This window comes from Aulostomus chinensis, chromosome 24 (genome assembly GCF_037954235.1).
Source record: "Aulostomus chinensis isolate RoL2024-O1b breed Wild chromosome 24, RoL_Achi_v1.0, whole genome shotgun sequence".
NCBI classification, from domain to species: Eukaryota; Metazoa; Chordata; class Actinopteri; order Syngnathiformes; family Aulostomidae; genus Aulostomus; species Aulostomus chinensis.
The window spans coordinates 6,245,526-6,253,426 of record NC_141343.1 but is presented as its reverse complement, the minus strand read 5'-3'; the positions used below and the strand labels follow the sequence as shown (position 1 = coordinate 6,253,426).

General features: G+C 44.0%; 1 non-coding gene across 1 annotated transcript; it reads left to right on the top strand.

Annotated features, from left to right (window-relative positions):
* The first annotated feature begins 3,445 nt into the window (after positions 1-3,445).
* Positions 3,446-3,527, top strand: trnas-aga (transfer RNA serine (anticodon AGA)). Its single transcript has one exon. It is a non-coding gene; the product is annotated as a tRNA-Ser (tRNA).
* Positions 3,528-7,901: the final 4,374 nt, after the last annotated feature.

The window sequence follows — 7,901 nt, the reverse complement described above, 5'->3', positions numbered from 1 at the left end:
TGTGATTTTCTTGAGGTTCATTTTACCATTTTTTTAATTGAAATCGAGGGTTTACTGACTAAAAAAAAGGTCCAGAGGCCCACAACAAAAATATTCAAACCAATATTTCCATGGATAAGGAAGCCTAACAAGGAAACCAAGAGATGGGAAACAACTTGGATGATAGAAAATTGTTTTTAGTTGATTTTCCAGCTGATTGAAGACGTGGGTCCAAACCAACCTGTTAACATCAGAGATGGGAACAGAAAGCTGACACAAGAGGAAGGTTGAAGCTATGAAAAAGGAGTTTGATAAAAATCTTGAACTGACAGTAGAAATATCCTTTTGTATGTTTACCTTTTGTTGACAGAAGTCACTTTAGCTTGGCAGTGAAAGGAATCTCTGCTAGCTTGACAAAGAACTGCACAAACCAGGTTCAAGCCTTGACTTTGGACCCTGGTATCTGCAACAACTCCCATCAACTCCTAATCTAGCATCTCTGCTGTGGGTCAAACTATTTTACAGAACATTTGACAGACCTGTGGAGCAGTGAGGACAGACATGAGTTGATCCACAAGATCCACTGAAGCGCAATTTAACCCTGCCACTGAGGTCACATACATGAACTGGTTGGGAATCTTGAACTGAACCTGGTATCACAGCGACCCCTACTGCTGCAAAAAGGAACAGCAGCATTCAACCGAAGTACAGGATTTGAGGGAGACTGATGGTCCCTGTTTGGGTTTTTGAAAAACAAGGAGGGTGTTGGTTCAAGCTGGATTCTCAGAGACTATTTCCCCAACCTCTACACTGGCATCTACACTGTCATCCAGTCACATGACTGAAGTCATCCAGTCATGTGATAGAAAAGAATCCAGACTCCACATGTGGCTCCCATGATAACTGATGGACCTCTGGTTGGAGGCTGGACGATGATGTTTGGACTTGAAGGAAAAGTCCTTGTCCAAATTCCATTGTGTTCAAATTTAAAGTCCCATTAAACTCATTTGCCTCCTCTGCTGCCAGTTCCTGTCACTTCCTCAGTGAAGGAGAGTGAACCTTCAGGGTTGCAGCTCCTAGACTCTGGAACGCTCTCCCACTGGACATGAGGACGCTGTGGACGCCTTTAGAAAGAAGCTAAAGACCCATTTGTTGAGTAATATTAGTGTTCATGATGGAGTCGTCCCTCTGTACCTGCCCACACAGGTCAAGAGGTCAAATGATTCCCTGTTTAAAACAGCTCTTCCATCACATGGATGTGCATCCCAACAGTCAGAGCTCACAGATGCTCCTATTCCCTCCAGTGTGAGGCACTAGGAGTGACTGATGAGGGTCAGGGGGGTCAGGCTAGTCCAGATAGTGGGTCTGTATGAGGTTGTTAGGTAGGGATAAGGTAGTGGCAGAGTTCAGGCTGTAGTTGTGCTCCAACAGTTGAGACAGGGCAGGACAAAAAATGACATCCTGATGGCGTTAGGAGTGATTCTTACAAGAACCAATCAATAAAAGTGGGTGGTGACCTGCTCATGTGACGCTTGTGTTGATGATTACTGGGTCTCCTCCATGCTCATTTATCATGAATGAATCCCTCTGAGTAAAACACCTGATGACTCTTGAGTTGTTTCACAAAATGTGTGTGTGTGTGTGTGTGTGTGTGTGTGTGTGTGTGTGTGTGTGTGTGTGTGTGTGTGTGTGTGTGTGTGTGTGTGTGTGTGTAATTCACGGCAGTTTGCAGACAACACAGACAACTGCCCATGACCCCTCCCCTCATTCTGGAGGCTTTAACATGAAAATGAAAATGCTGAGAGACACAAAAGCAAATCAGGGTATTTGACCAGAGGTGACGTTTTTTTAATGCTTTTCTTGTTATATTTGTTAGATATGTTCTGAATGGTTATATTTGTTATGGTTGTTATGGAGTTTATGGTTATTATCTCTGTTTCTTGTGTCATTGTCTTTGTTGTCCTCCCCTTCGTCCGTCCTGGATTTTTGACCTTGGTTGCAGGAAGCCTGTGACCTCAACTCCTTTTTCTGTGTGTTGCTGAACGTAGAGCCTTGCTTCATTGTGCTAGCTAAAGTGTGATCCTCCCTGCTAATTCCTTATTTCGTTGACTAATTAACCACCAAAAATAAATACCTCATTGCTTTATTTGGCCAAAGTTTAAAAGACCATCATTCTTGTAGCAACAGTCTTTCTGCCTTGTAAATTCTCCACTCTAAGCTAACGATGGCTTCTCCCTCTTGTTCTCCTCTGTCCTGCTCAGGGTGCCACATGTTTTGTTCCTCTTCTGCCTCCTTTAGTGATACTGATAAGTGTGTTCAAAGTATTTTTTTTGTAGCCTTGGAGGTGAGGCTTAGTGATGTTGAATTGGACGTGCAGCGGCTCTGCACCAAAAGCTGCGAGAGCTAGCCAGCCCTCATTAGCTGGTGCAGACCACCTTAGCTTAGCTCCTAGCTTAGGCCCAACTAGCACTCCCCCAGCAGCTCCGAAGCATCTGGGAGAGCGCCAAGAAAAGTTGGGCCTAAGCTAGGATGTGCTTGCTCATGAAGAATTGTTGGGTGTAAATTCATTTAAGGAGTGCGGAACTGGACCTGTTCTACTTGTAAAGTGTACCTTTTGTTGTTATTTGGTGCTTTACAGGGTGATGACTTGACTTCATTCCAGCTTTGAAGTGAGCAGGTGTTCATTCACATGTCAGTAACAGGGTGACACTTTATCACACCAGTGGACAAACATCAGCATTCATCACCCAGCAGCTCCTCTGATCAACAGAACAAGTTAAAGTATTCTGGAGAATGAGGGCATGGATCCCTCGACCGCTCACATGCTAAGGTAGCGCTCTACCATTTGAGCTAATTTACCTGCTAATGAGCACAGCAGATAATGCAGGTTGACCTTTAGGCTGCTGAGAATTCAACAACTGAAACATTTCAGGAATTCCCTCATCTTGTTAGAAATGATTTGAGAGAAGAAAACCTTGAAACGTGATGGTGTTATTATTTATGTCTTTAATGCACCAAAACCTTTATTTTTTTCTGAGGTTTTGAGAGGTTCTGGGTCATGAATCAAAATTTAAAATGGACAAATAATGTCATGCAGGGTCACTGGGGCCACACGTTTCATGTTCTCTACAGATTACAACTGTAGAGTGTGTGACGTGGTGTGTTTGTCAGGAGTTTTCATGACCAAAGTTATTGACACTCAAAAGAATGAAACATGTCAAAGTTTGTTCATTTTTATGAGTTAAACTGAAAATTAGTTGCAGAGTGACAACAAAAATGGAGAAATCGTCCTCTTCACGACTCAGTCAAAACCACTAACACACACACACACACACACACACACACACACACACACACACACACACACAAATAGTTTGTGTTTGTGAGAAGATAAAAAAAACCTACTATGCTCCAATAAAAATAAATTGTTGAGTATCAGTCCTCTACTAATGTGTGTGTGAGTGTAGTTGTTGTGGCCGAGTGGTTAAGGCGATGGACTAGAAATCCATTGGGGTCTCCCCGCGCAGGTTCGAATCCTGCCAACAACGTTAAACTGCTGTTGTAGAGGAGACAACACCTTCTCTCACTTTTGGTTCATGTGTTCAAGGCTCTCTTTCAAGGGCTGGAGCAGCTGATGATGAGGGAGAGAGAGAGGATTGGTAGCATGTTGTCTTGTCTCCACCATTCTGGTGTTGACCAGATACTCCAGTGGTGGTGAAGCAGGTGGAAATGTTCCAAGTGGGACGGTTCCATGTTCAACCAGTCTCATCCAGAACTGAGGTGGAGGTTAGGGTGCGGTGTGTGTGTTACATGCATTTCTTGTCTTATCTGTTTTGGAGACCATTTCTCTACAGAAAGTGATCAGGACTCCTCATCCTCACAGGGACAAAAGACAAAGTAATTTGTATTTCAAGCTAGCGCTCTACCATTTGAGCTAATCCCCTGTGAATGAGCACAGCAGATCATGCAGGTTGACCTTCATGCATGGTTGAATGAGCGTCACCACTTGAAGCTTCTCTGGTTGACCAATGTAATGGAGACCAAGGGTTCCATGACATAAATGATTAATTGAAGGCAGCATTTGTCTTGGTATGAACAGTTTATGTAAATTATAGGCACACACACATGTTAATGGTCAGGTTTATTGAATCAGCAAACATGTGAAACATTTTCTATGCCATGTGTTCCGGGGAGGGACCTGGGAAGCACAGGGGGACCGGCCATCCTGCCTGTGGAAAATGAAAACCCCAGTGTCAGTGAGTGGGAATCTCTGTGCAAGGCCTGGTATTTTGTGTTTATCAAGTTTGTCTCATGTAAATGTGGCAGTTTCAGTCATCACGGTCTGTCCTCACCTCTTCCTGGTGGTTTCCTTAAAGGGGGTGGAGCCAAAAGAGGAGAGCAGCCCAAGGAAGCTCCTTAAGAGCTGTAGGTGCAAAGCTTTGCTCCCACATGGGGGAGGGGGTACAATCACAGGCAAGGTTCATTCGTATGATTATGCATGTGGATGTATTATTGAGTTGGTGTAGTAGTCTGTAATCATGTATATATTTAGTCAGGTTATGTGATTGAGATGGTGCTGGTTTTATGTAAATATTGATTGTAGAGCATGGTTGTGGTCTCACCTCCACTCTATGGACTGGTCTGTCTAATTTCCTGCAGCCAGGAGGGGATAAAAGGCAGTCAGGGGTTTTTAATCTAAGTTGATGGTGTCTCTGTTAATGTTCATGTTAAATGATGAGGTTTTGATTCATTCTTCTAGAATCATCTGAACAAACCCTCCTCAACACAGTGAAGCAAAAAATATTTGGCCTTCATCTGACAGGATGAGTTTCTTTTCCCAGTGATTCCACTGACAGTGAAAAACTTCCGGGGTTCCAGCCTCGGCTCCAGCACGGGATCTTTCTGTGTGAGTCTCCATGTTCTCCCTGTTCCTGTGTGGGTTCTCTCTGGTACTCCAGCTTCCTCCCACAGTCCAAAGACATCAAGAGGGGACGAGGCTGATTGATACTCTAAATTGACTGTAGGTGTGAGTGTGAATGGTTGTCTGTCTGTATGTGCTGGCCCTGTGATGGACTGGTGACCCATCCAGGATGAACCCTGCCCCTCGACCAATGTCAGCTGGGATAGGCTCCACCCCCCACAAACCTTAACAGATAATCAGTATAGAAATGGAAATTTAGCTTCTATGTTGAATCAGAAAAACCTTTTGAAGTCTACTTTTGCTTCAGTCAGAAAGTGGACTGTTGTTAACTCTCACAATGGTTGGTGATTGTGGAGGAAGAAAAACATCCTCATGAACCTCTTTTTAACAGACACACATTTCTAAAGAAGCAGGTTCATTTTTTTCTTTTAGCAGAGGAGGGTTTTGATCCATCGACCTCTGGGTTCTGGGCCCAGCACACTTCCTCTGCTCCACTCTGCTCTACCATTGACTGAACAGTCCTTGATTTAGGAGAGCAGGATTGTGAAAAGAACAGGAAGCTGAATTTCAAATGTTTCACAATGATAGGCTCCAAACACACACACACACACACACACACACACACACACACACACACACACACACACACACACACACACACACACACACACACAACCCTAAACAGGATAAGTGGAAGAAAATGGATGGATGTTTCCCAGTGTGGCTCTGAAGCAGGAGGTCTTGTAGAAACAGGGAGTGACCTGACACCAGCTACCTCATGGAACAATGGTTCATTCATTCATCGGTGCCAGGAGGCCTAAAAACACACAACACCAATTCAATCCAGGACCTTGGAGCCTAAACTGAAACTCCATAACACACAGTGGCTCTGCTGTAGCTCCCACAGCTGAGTGTGACGCTGAGCGCTCCGGTCTGCTCTGAGGAGGCAGCAGACATCTGCACCACTCAGAGGTTTGATTGATGGCTTTGACAAAATCCCAACAAACTCAAATCCTGTTGAATCAGGAAATTCTAGTTGAACTCTCATCCACGTCACATGACAAAGAAAATGTCCTCATTCATTCAGACCAGAACAGACAAACATAGAAACATTGTTTCAGCTTCTGATCAAACAATAACATGTTCTTGATTGTTTGCCATGTTCTATTAATCAGACTGAATCATCTCTGGATGTTCTAGGAGGTGTGTCTGTGTCTGATGAAGCCTCTTTGGTCTGGGAGGGTTAAGATGGTGGGGGCTGTTTCAGTTCTAGTGCTGAAGGCTTTGGTGATCATTTTCAAATCAGTGTTGATGAAGGAAACTGGACAGCAGTGAGAGGGGAGGTTGGTTCTTTGTTAGATTTCAGTGTCAGTGATACACTGCAATATTCATGAATGGAGGAATTGTGGGTCCTCCATGTTCTACAGCATGAAGTGATCAGAGGGAGAGACGTTTGCTGCACACGAGCTCTTCATCAGACTGAGAAAGAAAAGAACAGCGCCGTCTTAAACACAAGTGACCACAGTCACATGAGCGATCACATGATTGAGAAATGACAACAAACACACCTTCATCTTGGACAAAAACATAACATCAATGGTGAATCACAGATAAGACACCAGTGGTAAGAACACTAATGTGCTGTCAAGGAGAAACATGATACGAGCAAACACACACACAAGTTCAAGAGAGAGAACTCTCCCAGAGGGAACCACTCAAAGGAGAACCATAGAGATCATCAGGCTGGATGACCTCATCAACATGAGACAGGTGGATAGGAAACAAGCTCAGAGATGTCAGGAACATGAGATCCAGGTGCTGAGAAAGCTTCAACTGGTGAGGTTCCAGAACCAAGAGAGAGGTGGAGCCTGCATCACCTACTGGAGCTTTTAGTCAAAGGTTCACACTTGGATTTGAATGCTTTTTGGAGAGACAACGTGCAGGGAGGGAGTTTGGTGATGAAGAACAAGTTCCTCTCAGCTTTAAATGGAGTTTTCAGGAGTCAAACAAACGCTCCTCTGATCCGTTGTCAGATGTGTTCTCATTGCACCACAGCCCTCCAGGTTGAGGGTTCTGATCCTAGTCAGACACATTGACTGTGATGCTGCTGAGCCTGAAGGGAGGATGAAGAAAGGAGTGTCTGAGAGAGCTTCACCAGACAAACTGTCCAGTTGAACAACAAATACTAGTCAGTATTCATGTTGCTGCTGTGACCAGGATTCAAACCAGGGCTGCTGCAGCCACAACACAGAGGACTGACCACTATAGGATCAGGGCCTCCTCAACAGCAGCTTGAGCTTCTGTGTCTTTGTCTCATTGAGACATCAAAGACAATTTGTGTCCACAAAGAAATGCATTGAGAAATCAAGGTGAGATCAAAGAAAGAATTCTAAGATCAAACACAAACTCAAGATTCAAAGATTCAAGATTCAAAGTGTTTGTTGTCATGTGTACAGTATAGAAACATGTTTCCCTGTACAATGAAATTCTTACTTTGCTGCCCACAGAATTCCTAACATCAGGAATATAAAAATAAATTTAAATTTACAATAAACAGTGACAGTAGAGAAGTGAGGAAACAGTGCAATTAAACAGTGCTGTGCAAAATATTTGAGTATTGCAAAAACAAGAATTGTTGATGCAGGCAGAGGTCAAGTAGGGTCCTGAGGTAGTTTTGTTAGGAGTTCAGGAGTCTGATTGCAGAGGGAAAGAGTTCTTTAGTCCTGTGGTTCTACATTTCACACTTCTGTCCCTCCAGCCTGAGGGTAGAAGTGTGAACAGACGTGTTGGGGTGGGTGGGGTCCTTCAAGATGGAGGCAAGGCAAGGCAGTTTTGTTTGTAGAGCCCGTTTTCACCAACAGTTTGTCTCAAAGGGCTTCACATGGCATCATAACAACATCCTCTGCCCTTAGACCCTCACATCGACTGAGGAGAAACTCCAAAGAAAACCCTTTTAACAGGGAAAAATCTGAGAAACCTCAGGGTGAGCAACAGAGGAGGG